At 40.8% G+C, this 17,227-nt stretch overlaps 2 non-coding genes across 2 annotated transcripts; one reads left to right on the forward strand and one right to left on the reverse strand.

Annotated features, from left to right (window-relative positions):
* Nucleotides 1-262: 262 nt before the first annotated feature.
* LOC120094863 (U6 spliceosomal RNA) lies at nucleotides 263-371 on the forward strand. The gene has a single exon (XR_015630079.1). It is a non-coding gene; the product is annotated as a U6 spliceosomal RNA (small nuclear RNA).
* A 4,603-nt stretch (nucleotides 372-4,974) lies between these two features.
* Nucleotides 4,975-5,100, reverse strand: LOC120094915 (small nucleolar RNA SNORA17). Its single transcript, XR_015630042.1, has one exon. It is a non-coding gene; the product is annotated as a small nucleolar RNA SNORA17 (small nucleolar RNA).
* Nucleotides 5,101-17,227: the final 12,127 nt, after the last annotated feature.

Below are 17,227 nucleotides of genomic sequence, written 5' to 3' on the forward strand. Positions count from 1 at the left end.
TATGGATAGCCAGTTGTCTTCATCCACTCATTGAATGGTTGTTTCTTTCTCTGATGTATTGTAAAATGAGTATAATGAAGATACCATTTCTGACTAGATTTGTAACTGAGAGTTTTGTTCCATTAACACATTTATCTATTCTTGGGCAAATGTTACACTTTTCAAATACTCTAAAATTACGATGTGTTGATTTTCTGACATATTTGTTTTGTCAAATAAAATATGTTCTTTTAAAAATTATAGGCAATAGTCTCATACCAAAATGTTCTCATTATGATAGCAAATCTACTAAAACTGAAGCAATACAGAGAAGATTATCATGGCCTTTGTACAAGGATGATATGCAAATTCTGGAAGCATTCCATATTCATAAACAAATAAACAATATATGAAATACAGGCAGTTATTAGCTTTTTCAATTTTAGATGTTTTAAAATAAGATTTTGGGGTTCAACAGAATCAATTGTAATTTTATTAGGGTTGAATTAATCTATACATTGTGATTTTGGAAGGGAAAGAGTGCCTTTCAGTATTTGATATCCTGATCTATACATATGGCTTATTTTTACATTTAGCTAAATTTTCTTTAATTTTTATCAACAGTATTTTTATAGCTGTCTATATTATCAGGCATCAGTTAGTGGATTTATTCCTTGATATTTAATAGGTTTATTTTGTTATAAGTGTTAAATACTTTAATAGGTTTTAGAGGCGGTAATGTCCTCATGGGACAGAAAAAACAGGTATCCTCCAGAGGTCATTCTGAGCAGACTTTCTCCAAGGATGCAAATTTGGCACATTGCATCTGTTGTTTGAATGTGGATCTCATTTTGTCAGATGGACCAACTATACTTTGTCCTACAGTTTTAATGTAATGAAACGTTGCTTTTAGTGAAATCACAAATTATACTTGGAGCTATCTAACAAGACTGCAAGGGAATAAAGGTGCTTGCTGTTGGGCCTGAAGACCTGGGTTGATTACCCAGACCCACATGGTTGAGGGTGAGAGCTGAGTCTCAAAGATTGTCTGTCTCCTGACCTCCACATGTACTCTCCATGTGTCTCTTATATAGGTGACTTTTTTTCTGCGTTTTGCTCTGAAATTAACAGCCATGATAAACTAGCTTATTACCATTCACTTGTTAGAACTAGTGATTTCTTTGTAATTTTTGTGGCCTTAATGTACACAATCATTTCATTGTAGATGATAGTTTTTAATCTTTGTTTTACCAATCATTACTTTTTTAGTGATGTTGGTATCAACCTTGTCTTATTCATGATCTCAAAAGGAAAAATTTCAACTTTCTACTGTTGAAATGCTGTTGAAATTTAATTTTTATAGATATTTTTGGTGGATAATTTGTTCATCTATATTTACTTCTGCTTTTCCATTTGCTTCTGTATCTTGAAGGCTGATTTATGTGGACATTAATCATATTCCTTTGCTCCTGGATTCCAACTGGGTTAATCCATTAGTAGGCTGGTATATTTCCTTTGGAGTACTTCCTTGCTTGGATGAAACTCCCTTGCTGTTCCAGAGTGCAGGGGGACTAGTGTGCCATGTCCAGTTGATAAGGGTTAAAGATGCCTCCTGAAGACAATTTTCAGAAGGATGTAACTGAGCAAACAAAAACTGGACTAGCTTTCTCTAGGCAGTAGAGAAATATAAGAATTGCCAAAGCATTTTAAAAAGTTGCTTTTGGTATTAATGCTAACTTTTTTTATACATAAAGTTGTAAACATTCCTTCTGATCATTTTCCTGTAAATAAGCAAGACACTGGGGATAGATCAATTTGACTCTCTAATTAGCAGTTATTGAACTCTCTCTTTGCTGCTTTGATCAAAAGGACTATCAGTGTAACAGCCAGCTGGACTACCCTATGCCAGGATCAGCCAGCCGTCTGGAATGCTCTACAGATGCCTTGAAATGATTATACAAAAGATTGAACTTGATTGCCCTGGCTCTTGAAGCCACTGCCCCAGCCAGGGCTGTTAGAGACATTTGTGTAGCAGACATTTTGCAATTGTAAAACTCAGTGAACTCTTTCACCTACCAAAGGTGGAGCAAGTCTCCTGGTATAGGGACAGACCATTATTGATCTAAAACACAAGCCTTAACCTCTCTGCATGGTGTTAAAACATGAGTCTGCGATTGGCCTAAAGAAGTGTATGATTGGTCCAAATGTGGTTATGATTGGACTGAATACCCATTTTTAGGATCTAGAGGTGGGCTGCTTGGGTTCATTGAGACACTTCTGTGTTGTAACATTAAGTCCAATAAAGACTTTTCTTTCCTTGTCTATCTTGAGTCCTGAGGTCTGAAATGGTAACAAAACAAGCAAGCAAGTTCACCCAGAGAGCTTTAGTGACAGCTTGCTAGATGACAAACTCCACATCAGCCTGACAGCTAAGGACCCTAGATGTGCGTCACAGGTGGACCACATGCTGCCTGGCTTCACACCTTCCACCCTGGGCTCACTTTACACTCCTAAGTCGTGAGAATACAGTTCTGAGTACAGAATGCCTGCAACCAACAGCTTAATAGGTGAAGTGGTTCTGTCAGCCTTAGTGATTGTCCAGGGTGCTTGAACTTGGCTTTTTACCACCAGCACTAGGATCCTAAACAAGTAAGCTGTTGTTCAGCATCCATTTTCCTTCCATGTGCATTATCAGCAGTTTTAGTTTGGTAGCTGGTGATCTGATGACTGACCACACCTATTTCCACTCACAGGATATAGCCTGTAGCATATGCTTGCTCCTGAGTGATCCTGACCACGCCCAGCACCCTGCAGTTGCATCCACCCTGTGACCTGGCTCAGCTTCAGATCGCAGTTATAAGAGAGGCAGGCACCCCGAATCTGCTCTGCCTGTAGCTACTGAAGAGGGCAGGCAACTGGCTTCAGGGTAACTGAAGGAGCAGCTGGAATTTCATTGGGACTGCTGTCAGACATCCTGTTGCTACCCTGTGTCATGTAGATCCTGTAATTTTTGGATCTGTAGGACCTGCCCCTTCGTAAACTCCAGAAGTTCCTTGATGGGATAGATATTGGGGTGGGTCAATTGGATAATCTGAATGTAGGCTTAAAAGGTATCTAACTCTGGCTCTCTTACTCTCATGCCCTTAGAGATCACTCACTAGCATCCCTATAACCCCAGGGCCAGCTCTACCTGTAGTAAGAATTTTGGTTTCTTTAAAAAATGTTATGGGTGTATGTTTTTGTTTTAATCCCAGGTGTGGGATATAGGGCTGCTTCAGATTGTTCATACCAGCTGACTATGATTTGCCACCTTCTGCCAGAGCATGACTTTGCCAGCTGCAGATAGTTTCTTCAAGTGTATGTCATTTAGAATTGTGGTGACTCTTGAGAGTTTATATAAATAAGTACAAGAGGCCCAAGAGAGCTGTGAGCTGCTACTCTTGGTGCTGGTGGTTGCTGGTTGGAGATATCCTGACAAGGAAGATCAAAATTGCCCTAAGGAACTCGATGCCCCTAAATCAGGAGGAAGAAGTCTAAGGAGATCAATACCCTGTTTCCCTTCTAGCCTTCTTTTACTCCTACCTAGTGTTGGGAGTTAGGGGTTGGAAGAGATAAGGGTAGAGAAGGGTGGTATAAATAGGAACCCATAAAGTAGCCAAAAGTCTGGCTACATCTACCCTGCTGCCCAGGCAAAGTTCAGGGCCACTCTCCTGAGTGTCACTGCTGGTAAGGAAACTGGTTAGTTCTCTCATACTCATGACCCTGGGGCCAGCTCTACTGCCTGCCATAAATGGTGATGGACAAGGAATGGGAGGAGGAAATCTCTTGCTCATTCAAACAGCTGCCCAGCAGAAAAGAGGCAGGGCCAGCTCACCTGCAACCCTCACATCCAGGGACAGGTCTTCTGTGCTGCCCGGGAGAGGGCAAGAACTGCTCTCTTGCACTTAAGATGTCATCAGGGCCAACTCTTCTGCCTCTGCTGGAGGCGGGGGAGTGTGAGGTGGTAAGAGCAAAAGAGAGCTCTTCTGCTCTCATGAATCAAGGGCCAGGTCTCCTGCCTTTTGTTGGTGGTAATGGGAAGTGGGGAGGAGGATACCTCTCTCTTATTCATGAGGAGTGCTAAGGCCAGATTTCCCATGCTTGTATTCTTGAGGGAAGATACCCTGCAACTCCTGCAATGTGCAGCCTGCTCTCCCAAATACTGCAGCTAGTTAGAGGTAGGGGCAGCTTTCCTGCTCTCCTGTCCCCAGGGCCAGCCCTCCCACAATGTCCAGGTGAGGGGTGCGGCCAGTTCTTTACAGCTCTCAAGATTCAACATTTCCCCAGGTGACAACCCAGACCAGGGACATCCTCCTGGTCTTTGTTGGTAATAGACTCATGCTTGTACAAGGTCAAGGCCACTAGTGACAGCACAGGCCAGGACCCCACCATGGTCCCAGGTGGCATCACTTGCTACTCCTATAAGGCTGTTCCTTACTACCCTAACTTTCTAGTTCTGCCTCTCTTCATTGTGCCTACATCATTCTTTCTCTTCCATTTCTCCACCTCTTACTTCCTCCTTCCTGTTAGTGGTGCCTTGTGTCTCTGAGTATCTGAGGTCATCTTAGGAATTGCCTCAGGAGTGCTATTCCCTGCTCACGCATTATGGCACCAGGCAGGGGTTATCTCAGGTGTGGTCTGCCTCTTCAGGCCAGCACAGCTAGACTGGTGTTCATCTCAGGCTGGCTAGTTCCCTGTTTGCCCCATGGTGCTGGTCTGATGGTAGTCTTGGGCTCACTTTTCAACCAGCCTGCCTAAGTGGTCCTATGGGATGGTCATGCGTCTTGGGCTCACTTCAGCCCAAGTCTAGAGTCCCAGGTTTCTTCTAGTCTATGGCTTGTTCCAAGTCCTGGGAGCTTGTCCAGGCCTCTGAGACACTGGACATCTCAGGCTAGCTTCCTGTCCAGCTGCCCTGGCACTGGACTGGTGGTTGTTTCAGCCTCACTTTATTCAGGGAGTATTAGGCTACTAATCGTTCAGTTGTTCATAAGTCAGAACACTGAGCTTAGACATAGCTTCTCCCTTCTTTACTACCTACTGGCATGTAACACAGCAGCCACCTGCAGTGTTTCTAGGGGCAAGCTTAACAATTTGCCTAATTTTCTAAGATTTTAAATCATTTTTTAGTATTTTACTTTTATAAATTTGCAATAAGTGTAAATTTTCAAGAAGATGAACTCTTTTTAAAGAAAGCATTTAGACAAATTTAATTAGAATAAACCACTTATGTATATTGTTATTTCAGATTAAAGCTATTAAAGTGTCAATAATTATTTCCTTAAACCAGATGTGGTAAAGTGGCTCTTATAATGAATACAGAGCAGTCTTTTGTTGCCAGAATGAATGAAGACAGTTTCTTCAGTTGGTCTGAGTTGCTACTGTTTTACTAACAGTTTCCAAGGCTTTCTGCTTTCTCTGTAGATTTAAACCTTAATTACGTTATGGTAGAAACAACATGGTGTCTTAGTTATTTTCTTATTGTGCTCATAAAATAACTGAAAAATACTTAAGAACTGCTTTATTGGGGGTACACAGTTCAAGGAAACAGGCCATTGTGTTGGGGTAGACATGGCAATGGGAGCTCGGATGATTATGCTGACTAGGCAACAAAGAAAAGGGGGTGTCTGTGCTCAGCATGTTTTCTCCCATCTCCCTTTTTATTTGGTGCAGGACCATAGCCCCTAGGATGATGCTGCTCACGTGCAGGGTCGCCTTTCCCTTATTGGTCAAACATTTCTAGAAATACCCTTGAAAATGCACCCAGAGGCATATACCTCATTAATGTCTTAGACATTTCTTAATCTAAACAAGTTTATAATGGAAATTAACCACCACCTGTAGTTAAGACATAAAACAGTTGCTTGACTGGAAAGAAATAGTGAACAATGGTTAGAAAAGGAAAAACAAAATTTGTTCCAACTATATTTCCTGAAGCCAATTCTTGTGTTGTTTTGTTTCTGTTTGGTTGCTTCAAACCCTGTTCTCCCACTGGAGAATTCTATCCTTAGGGCTGCTTAAAAAGCAATTGTGGCTTCATAAAAATCAGCTCTGATGTATGTAGTAGTTTTCCAAAGCCAGAGAAAACAGTACAGTGCATTGGTTCATCACCAGAGGAGATGGCTATGTTGGGATGCAGGTGACTGAGAGGAGGGGCTTCTCATTAGATGGTTCACACCTGTGTTTTCTTCTTCCTTGCAGATGTGGTATCTCTCCCTCTCCTGTATCTCTCCCGACCCCCCTAAACTTGTACAGTTTTTTCCTGCAGAGGAATGTTGACAAAAACAAGTGTGGCAACTGTTATGATGGTGTGATTCTGGACACTTGTCCTCTTTGCATTTTTTATATTTATGATTATAGGTATGGCATCAGGCTATTGTGATTTCTCATCACTACACCTCCTCCCTGTCCCATTACCTCAAGCGTGCTTATATAGTTTTAAGAGAAATCTATGTGTGGTGCAGTCAATTTGATTTTATAAACTGAATATCTGAAATGATGCTGGTTTTCTTCATAAGTAGCTTCTACTGGGAGGAATTACAGCACCTGGCTCTGAGTATCATCCTTGTGCCAGGCATGATTTGGGTTCTCTGTTTAATCAGGATTTTCAATAATCACTATTATCAGAATGACTATGAGGCAGACAATTCTCTCAACCTGAAAAGGGGAATGAAACACAGCAACTTAGTCTGGCTAAACTGGACTAGGAGATGGTGTTGTACACTGAATATAAAGAAATGTTTACTTAGGTGCTTCTATCACTAAAACAATAAGCTGCCTTCAAGTTGTGTTCCTTAGCTAGAGGGGGTGTGTGTTAGGCATGGGGATTCTGGGTCTAGTGCATCTCTGTGACATTACTAGTTGGGAATTTTACCTTCAGATACCACCTGTCCTCTGTGAAGGTGTCTCTGTATTTTCCTTCTTGGTTCTTCTTTGCTTCTTCTTAACTTTTATCAATTAGCCATTCCAAAATAAGCAACCTGACAGGAGGAGACAGATGGGGGTGGTGGTGGTAACTCCTTTCTACCCTTAGGCTGTAGAGACAAGGCTGCCAGATTCACACAGGGAGGTGAAGACCAAAATACAGGGTGAAAATAAAAGTTAAGATCAGAAAATTCCAACAAAAATGTCATTTTGGAGGAAGGGTATAATCAAATATTTTAAAATATTGTCTCTACTTTCAGAGGCATTTAAAAGTAGTCTAAGGAGAGAAGCTGGAGTCAGCCTGGGGTGAATTAGCCATGTCAGAAACCTTCTCAATTGGTTAACTTTTAAAATTGTTTTTTAAGGTATCATTTGAAAGATATTCGAAGTCCAATAAAACCAGAACTATGAATCTTTCATAGTTATCAATTTTGCTGGCACGATGAGTGGACTCACTCATGTCCTGGCTGTCTTTCACCTATGTGAAGTCTAGACAATCCCTAGGGACTTTTAGGAACTGTGTTTCAATGAACAATTCCAACTTCCCTTTATTTCCTGTTCCCATTGTCTTCCCTTCTCTAGTAATTTCTATTTTAATCTCATACTTTGAGATGGTTCTATCTGTTGGCAGATTCCATGGTTGATGGTTCTATCTAATGTCAAGATTTCTTCTTTTTAAATGGTTTATTATTATTTTTGAAAATAATGCTTCATTGCATAAACAGGATACAATAATTCAGGACACAAAAAGGAAACATGGTATCTTCTTCATCCATTCATCAAAGGACAACAAAGTTGATTTAACATTTTGGCTACTCAAAGTAGTGTTTAGAAGAATCCTTGAGTGTAAATAACTCTTTAATATGCTGGTTTTATTTGCTTGTTTATATAAGTTTTAAGGTGATTTCTTTTCTCCTTCTGTAAAGAATGTTATTGGAATTTTGTTGGTGATTATACTGTTGGTTCTGTAAAGAATGTTATTGGAATTTTGTTGGTGATTGTACTGCTGATCAATTTTAGTAATATGAACATTTTAATAACATTAATTCTTCCAAATATGGTATGTAGAGGTCCTTGATTCACTTGGACTTGAGCCTTGTACAGGAGATAATTATGGATCAATTGGCATTCTTCTACATGCAGACTGCCAGGTAGACCAGCACCATTTGTTGAACATGCTTTTTTTTTTCATGCTGTATGGCCTTGGCTTCTTTGTGAATACTACTTAGCTATTAAAAATAAGGACTTCATGAGTTTTGTAGACAAATGGATAGAACTAGAAAATATCATCTTGAGTGAGGTAACCCACACCCAAAAGACATGTATGGCATCTACTCACTGGTAAGTAGATATTAGCCAAAATGTTCAGAATACCCATGATACACCTTATAGACCTAAGGAGGCTTAACAGGAAGAAAGGCTCAAGTATAAATACCTTAAACCCACTTAGAAGGGGGAACAAAATAATCATGGGAGACAGATAGAGAGACAAACCTGGGTGGGAGAGGGGATGGGGTAGGGAGGAAGGGAAGAGGCGGGGACAGGATCAGGTATGGGGCAGAGAGCAGAGACACCCAGAGGGCCAGAAGAATGAATCAAAATATGCAGCAGTGGGAAGGTGGGGGGTGGGGCAGGGAGAACCTTTAGGAAGTCACAGAGGCCTAGGATATGAGGGGCTACCAGGATTCAGTAGGATGACATTAGCTGAAATGCCCAACAGTGGGGAGATGAAACAGGAAGAGACCACCTTCAACAGACAGACATGGCCTCCAGTTGAGTCAGGGGGCCACCCACCCATCTTCAAAATTTTTAACCCAGAAATGTTCCTGCCTAAAGGAAATGCAGGAACAAAAGTGGAGTAGAGACTGAAAGAAAGGCCACCCAGTAACTGGCCCAACTTGAGATCCATCCCATGCCATCACACCAAACCCAGAATCTATTACTAATGCCATATTGTGCTTGCAGACAGTAGCCTAGCATAGCTGTTCTCTGAGAGGCTCTACCAGCAGCTAACTAAAACAAATGCAGATACTTATAGCCAACTATAAGATTGAGGTCAGGGACCCCTATGGAAGAGTTAGGGGCAGGACTGAAGAAGTTGAGGGGGATCACAACCCCATAGGAAGAACAACATTGTTAACTAACCCAGAACCCTCAGAGCTCTCAGAGACCAAGCCAAAACCCAAGGAGTATATATGGGCTGTTCCAGGGCCCCATGACACATGTATAGCAGAGGACTGCCTTGTCTGACCTCAGTGGGATAACATGAGTTTAATCTTGTGGAAACTTGATGCCCCAGGAAAGAGGCATGCTGGTGGGAGTGAGGTGGGGGGTGGGTGAGGGAGCATCCTCTCTAAGGCAAGGGGGGACATGGGAAGAACTCAGGAGGGAGGACCAGGAATGGGAGCAACTTTTGTAATGTAAATAAATAAAATAACAAATACTATTTGAATCAAATCAGGAATGCCATAAAATCTTTAATTTATTTAAACAGCATTAACTCATGAAAGTTCTTTATGTTGATCTACAGGACATTTTTCCAATAGATGCTCAGAAATCATTAGGCTATGTAATAGTGATAGGAAAGGCATATCAGCAGCGAGAAGCAATCTGGGGATAAAGTCTCTAGAGCTGTGCTTTTTCAAAGTGTACCTATCACAGCCATGCAAACTGGTGGGCCATCTCTAGGAATCTTACTTGCTTGCCATATCCTTTCCTAGATAGCTTCTGTGTTTGCACTTTTACACATGTATGTATATAAATGGGTATAAATATGGATAAAGTCCAAAAATCTAGACAGGAACCTGAGCTACAAAGTAGATGTTCAGAACAGCATGTCAATATTGTCTGTGATCTTCCAGGAAAAGGAAGATGCAGAACTTATATTCTCTAAAGCACCAAGCTTGGTGTTGACCTTTACATGGCTGTCAGTTATAGCACTGTGTTTTTGTGTTGAGAAACCCAGAACATTTCTTAAGCACAGACTTGCTCATAGCAAGGGGATGGTCTAAGCTCAGGCTGCTTTTGTGTCCGACATCCATTTCAGTGCCAGTTTTACCCACTACGTCTTTCTCTCTTTCCCTAATGGCTAACACTCCCTTCTGGTATGCTGCTCATGGGGTGAGAGGTGTTATGTTGTTTCTCACCCTTTGTTTCAATAACTGGAGACTTTTCAAGTCACTGTTTGTCCAGTACTAAACTTGAGCATGTTCCCTCAGGCATTCACTTTGCTATTTTTTAACTCTGAGCTGCCTCAGTTCTGAGACACAGAAGCTGGGAGGTGCTGCTAGTCTGCTACAGTGGCTTCTCTATTTTTAAGCCTCCCATGGTCTTCTCTACAATGCATATAGTCAAATAACCTTCACCGAATGCATTTCTGATAGCCCCTAAGAATTTCTTATAGTACTCTCTTTAGCTAAGAGGATGAGTGGCTGCACCTATATTAGCTGATTTTCTGTTTCTGTGGCCAAGGCAATTTATGTATGAGAGAGTTTATTTCGGGTTGTGATTACAGAAGGAGAGAGTCTGTAATTGTGGAGGAGACATGACAGCAGGGAGCGAGTGAGTGAGCGAGAGAGAGAGAGAGAGAGAGAGAGAGAGAGAGAGAGAGAGAGAGAGCATCTCCAACCTCAAGCACCAATCAGAGACAGCAAGCTGGCAATGGGTTGAGGTTATAAAATCTCAAAGCCTATCCATACTGATGCACCTCCTCCAGCAATGCCATACCTCCTAAACCTCCCCAAAACAGCATCAAGAGAGGATTGACTACTCAAATGCTGGGGCCTCTGGGGAGCATTTCTCATGCAAACCATCACAGCACATTTTCATCTTCTTTTCAATTTCCAGAAACTTTACAGCTAGAAAACATTGTAGACTTGCTTGTCTATTTGAGGAATGTTATGGCAAGAGGGGTCAACTAAGAGATCGGAGACTTCAAATTCCTTGGGGAATGGGGGGGGGATAGAGCATGTCCGAAGTGATATTCATGGAGGAGGATAATTTTAGAATGTTACTGGCCAGATAGGTCCTTTCTCCTGTAGAATAGAAATCAGATACAGATTAGTTTTTGAAGTAAAGGGAAAGTGAGAGTTACTTAAAGAAAAGAAGCACAGCAGGCCAAAGCAGTCCAGCCACTGAAGAGTGTCTTGAAGGGAAGTTGGCAGTATCCTGCCAAATAGGCAGAGTAGCAGTAACAATAGTATACATCTTCCTTTATTGGTTTGAATAGCCATATCTTTTTCCGGGAAAGGTTTTGATTAGACTTGCATTTGATGGGGAAAGAAAGGAGATTTCAGCATAGACTGTCTCACAACTCTGAATGCCCCTACATTTGTATCATGGGTCCCTCTCAGCAAAGATCATATCATGCTAACATATTACAATAAAAATATAATGAGATTCAAGGTCAGTCAGATTTGTCAGCTTGATGGTCGCTGGTGTTAACTGGGCTTCCTATAGCTCCCTGCTGTCTGGCTGCTATGAGAGGTAGAGGTCTTACTATCATGGGAGTACAGCTGTCTGCCTGTGGTTTCCCTGAAGCTGCTACAGCCAGAGCAGTTTCTTCCATGGAGAAGACATTCTTGCTTCTCTCTTGTCCTATAGTTCCTGAGGATATGAATTATGTAAGCCTACCCTTCTTCCCTCCGTCCCTCCCTCCCTTCCCTCCCCCTCCCTCCTTCCCTCCCTCCCTTCTGCCTCTGCCTCCCCTTCCTTCTTTCCCCTTCAGTCCTTCCTTCTCCTTTCTTCTTTCTTCCTTCCTTCCTTTCTTCTTTCTTTCTTTCTATCTTTCTTTCTTCATTTCTCCTTCCTTTCTCTTTCCTTCCTTCTTTTGTTCCTTTCTTTTTCTTCCCTACTTTCCTTTCTTTCTTCCTTCCTTCCTTCCTTCCTTCCTTCCTTCCTTCCTTCCTTCCTGTCTTTCTCTCTTTCTTTCTTTCTCTCTTTCTTTCTCTCTTTCTTTCTTTCTTTCTTTCTTTCTTTCTTTCTTTCTTTCTTTCTTTCTTTCTTTCTTTCTTTCTTTCTTTCCATGTAGCTGAGCTACTCTATGTAGCCCAGGCTGGTCTTGATGCTGAGACCATTCTAACTATGTCCCAGAGATCATCCCAAAAGTTATCATGGTGAGCTATTTGGTGACTTTTATTCTGAGATTTTTCTGATTTTTCTAGGGCTATTTTTAATTTCTGTGATAACTATGGTTTTCTCTTTATCCCTGTTCTGTCTCTGTTTTGGTACTACTCTGTAACCTAAGCTGGTGGCCTGGTGCTCACTTTGTAAAACACAGTGTAATCTTGAACTCACAACACTCTTGCCTTAGCCCAGGTCCTAAATGCTGGAATTAAAAGTGTGGGCTGCCACACCTGACTTGATTTTCTTAGTTCCTCAATACAACTTTTGATATTAATGCTTTCTTTTTTTGTCATTGCAGAGACCATAAATGAGTGCTTAATTCCATTTGCCTACTTACAGAGGGTTTGCATAAGCCAGTAAGGCTGAAGCAGGTAGAATATTCAGAGACAAGCTACAGTGACAGCAATGGAATGGTGAAGGAACACTGGCCTTTGCATCCCCATGTGACACTGGGTTAATTCTTCCATGTCCCTTGGCACCAATTTTCTAATTAGAATTTGGAAATAGTGCTGCTCTCTTTGTCTCCCTGGGTTTCTATGAAGGTCAAATGTAACAGGATATGTTGGGGTATGTGGTAAATTTCCAGGGTTGAAGGAGTTTCAGAAGCCATCATGTCCACTTGTGATGGGAGAAGCTTTGCTAACTCGTGGATTCAACATGTTGTTCTTTGGATTTGTCTTCATTGCCCCAAACCCTGTTTGATTTCTACTGTATCTTCGATATCAACAACATAAAGGATGTTTTTTGTGTCTTTGTGATCTGGAATATGAAAGAAGCCCTGGAAAACTACTTTTATCACAAAGGCTTATTTTGATGGGCACCTCTGAATCATTGTCAGCCCTGTGTCTGTCCGGGCACTTCATACCACATGGATATAGCACGATGTGACTCGTGTTTCTGGAAATCGTTCTATAATATAGATTGTCTTATAAGCTGTTTGAAGTCAGTAATAACTCAGGGAAACATTTTGGCTTTCATCCATTCTAATGAAGCAATCATGGAGTCTAAAAGGGAGTTTTCCACCTTTCATAGAATTTCCCATACACACTTAGCCCGTGAGCACCACTGATAATGTAAGAATAAAGCTGAAGGATCGACTGATGTTTTACATATACTGCCATGGGTGAGCCAGTTTTTAAAGTTCAGCAGATATTAATCACTTGACCAGAAGTTATAGGCCAGGGTCATGTCTTAGTACTGAGAGGGAGTTCTCAGATGGAATCTACTCATGCATAGAGTTCACAGACTAGTCCATTTTAACTCTAATTTAAAACAATAGGAGGTGCTGAGTGTACAAGCAACAGTTGTTTAAATAGGATGTACTGATAGTCAAAGCACTAATTTTTAAAAAATCTATTCTGAGACATATCACTCAGAGACCAAGAGAGGGTCTTTTCCATGACTGCATCTTTGGTAGATGCTCCTAAGTTTTCTTATAATGTTAACAGTGATTGGTTAGACACCATATCTGTTCTTAAGGGGAAGGCATTCATTTCCTGGGTATCCAGAAGAAGATACAATGGGATTTTGTAAGTATCTTTCCAATCACAGCCTTTCTCCCTTTACCCTTTTTATCTTGAATTTCCACATGATACCTTAAAGCTCATGAGCAGGTTTTGATTCTTTCAAAAGCTGCTTTATGACCTGTAAGCATTCTTTATCAAGTAGAAAATTGCTCTGTTCAGAGATCCACAGTTAGGTTACAGAGCCTGTACTTAACACTATTTGGGAGACACTGTTGTGACCACTGTTCCAGGGCTAGTAGTCTGTCAGTGAATCGTGCATTCCTTTCCATTATTTCTTACATAGGAGCTGCTGTGGATCTCTTTTGGCCATGGAACTCCAGGCACAAGCATCTGCCTTTGAACTGAGATCTAAAGACAAGAAAGTTTTTATGATGCTCAAACCCCAGACCAGGAATTCACTTCTATACTTGTCCAGAAAAAAATAAATTCTTTTTATTTTAATAGACACTCTCTTCAAATGTCAGGCAACATGGCTGATTTTTTTTTCATGCTTTGCACTTCACAATGTACTTTAAAAAATAGCTTAATGTGAGTTCCTAGGTGCTTGATGTATTATTCAGAACAAATTCATTTGAAGGTGTGCATCAAGATGTTACTATCAGAGTGACCATCTTTTGTCTTAGTTCATTTTCTTTCTGAGTCAAAGTAGAAGATTCATGGTGATGTGCTTATCCCAGTGGGGAAAGTATCTTTTGAAGTCTCATTCAAAAGAGGAGAAAGTCTACTTGTCTGCCCCACAGGTTCCAGTTAGAGAATTAGGTAACTGAGCCAACATGGAAGTCTGTTTGTATGACTTGAGGACTATGCTATTAGCCATTCACCATTCTCCATATGTTCTTGTAACCATATCTGCAAACGAAGAAGACAAATATTTTACTGAGGGTCCTGTGGATATCTGTTTACTGAAGAGTGGCATTTATGCTCTTTTGAGGCACATCATGGAACCCTACAGACGTCATCGCCCAATCTGGAAAAGTATTCTTTGTAATGATCTGGAGTTTAGAAACCTTTTTCATTCTTTCATCTGCAAAATTTAACTAACAACTAATATAAAATGAAACTAAATGATGTCATTTCCAAAGGTGCCTGAAAATAGTCACTGAGATTATAAAACTCCTAGAGAGTGAGTCACGGAGCTCGACACTGAAGTGTTATGAAGGTAGATTCAAGCAGGCTTCAGAGTGTCAGTATAGCTCAGCACAGAGACAACGCTCTTGACCTTGGCTGTTAGTTTGCAAAGCAATGATGCATCCAGAGCAGCATGGGAACTGTGGGAGACAAAGCTTTTGTATTGGCTCCTTGCCTGAAAACACAACCTTAGACTTACGTTGGCAAATTGAAGCAGTCAGCATGACGTCAGACCCGTGCTCCAGTGTGCACGAGGTGATTGTCAATGGGAACAGTCACCAGGATGGTTCCATCAGGTGAAACCCTGTCAAGCTGACTTCCTGGATGATGTGAAAAACACACTGGCAGAAGCTGCTTTTCTCTGCTCCAGAAATGTGCCCCCCACCCACTCAGATTTGCATTCTTTACAATAACAGCATTCAAGACAAGAACTATAGCCCTCTCTCTGTATTTCATTAAGCATATATGCCTGTTTTCCAAACAGAATATTTTAAAAAAAACCCTGTGAATTACATAACAGTCCACTGATTACCTAAATGCAGTTTTCAAATCTCCTTATGATGTATGTGAAGAAGGTTATAGTCAAGTTTCTACTATATTCATATATTTGGTTGTGCAGCCCAAAAGTAGCAGAGGCCACAAGTTCAGTGATATGGAGACAGGGAAGAGGTATGTCTCTGATACAATGCTGGGAATCATAGAGCACATGTGGCTGGAGAGAACCAGGAATGCAGTGTTGTTATTTTGCAGGAGTTTTTTTTTTTTTTTTTTTTGGTTCTTTTTTTCGGAGCTGGGGATCGAACCCAGGGCCTTGCGCTTCCTAGGTAAGCGCTCTACCACTGAGCTAAATCCCCAGCCCCAGGAGTTTTTATGGAAGGGTATTGTGCAGATAATTCTAACTTTGGTTTTTATCTCCTTCTATTTGTATACATGGATAAGTTACACGGATGTTCTGATCTGAGATCTAGCTCCATTATCTATCAAATTTATGGTTGGGTTAGATAAAGCCTCAACTTTTTAATGACAACCCTAAACTTTATAAAGTTGTAATTAGACTATTGTTGAAGTAGAGAGGCTTAGCCTTATGTAACTAGTCTTTGTGAGGCCTGCTTACCCAACATTCATTATTTGTTTAGCAAACTAGAAAAACTTCACTTTAGGGGTGGCTGGATTTTTATCTTTAAACTAGAATTCTAGAGTCCTTCAGAGTAGCAGGGAGGTATAAAAAGAAATGTCAGGGAGCTAGACCAGGCCCAGGACAGGTGTTGCATATGGATTGCCTTAAATTTTGATTCAGATGATTGTTCTTCAGTCTGACAGTGAGTAGTAGGTCAAACTCAACTGGAGCAGATGGAATAAAGGAGGTGTTAAATCCAACAAATGACCTGATAACCTTGGTTTATGATTATACCCACATTTGCAGAGTATAACTGTGATAAGTATTTTGTTTATATTGCTACACTTTTTTTCTGAATGACTCAAAGTCCCTTTGTTCATCTATTCTGTGGTTCTTCAGGTACAATAAAGTTAAACCTAGGAGCATAGTCTGAAAGCCTCATGAGTCTTAGTCACCTGTGACAAGTAGCTCTATTTCTTTCAGCAAATACGTTTAGACACTTCCCTGCAGCTCAATGGTTTGACACCACATTAGTGAGAATTATTTCCCATCTGCTGAGATGTGACTATGTCTTTGTTGGTGATTTTATACTATATACACGTGCATAACTTCTACCCTCTTAAAAGTCCCAGGTTATTTTGTTACCCTTCAGATGAGAAAACTAAGGCTCATAAAACCTTAATAGCTTACCAAATATTCAGCATATAAATTAGAAGAAACCATGCTTGTTTCTAAAATTTGGATTATTTCCAGAAAGATATACTACACTTACTATATAAGGGCAACCATTTACTATTTTCTGTTTTTTGCGTATGTGGGGTGTGTGTGTGTGTGTGTGTGTGTGTGTGTGTGTGTGTGTGTGGTATGTTAGCCCCTGTGTGCATGTGTAGAAGCCATAAGTTGGCTTCCAATATATTCCTTAGTCCTTCTCCAAAGGACTTTTTAAGACAGAATCTCCAACTTACTTTTTAAGACAGAATCTCTCACTGAACTTGACTTCATTCCAACTAGACTGACTACCCAGCAAGTCCTAGAGATCTATCTGCCTCTGCCACTTTCCTTCCAGTACAGGGGTAGCAATATGAGGTCATGAGATCCCAGTTTTACATATGTGTAGGTAATCTGAACTTAGGTTCTTATGCTCACTCAAAAAGAACTTTACCCACTGAGCCATCATTTCATTTCCTATTTTTTAAATCAAATTATGAGTTGAAGTCAACAATAGTTTCTCCATATATGAGTTTTCAACTCTGTTACCCCCAAGGTGTCTGAAGAAACCCTGAACAGGTCATCTCCAAAATAGCTTTGACATTGATAACTGGAGTGTTTTGTCAAATCAACTCATTTTAGAGTTGAAAGAGCAATGTTTTAAGTATGAGACAGCACATCAGAG

This window comes from Rattus norvegicus, chromosome 9 (genome assembly GCF_021556685.1).
Source record: "Rattus norvegicus strain SHRSP/BbbUtx chromosome 9, alternate assembly SHRSP_T2T, whole genome shotgun sequence".
Lineage (NCBI taxonomy): Eukaryota > Metazoa > Chordata > Mammalia > Rodentia > Muridae > Rattus > Rattus norvegicus.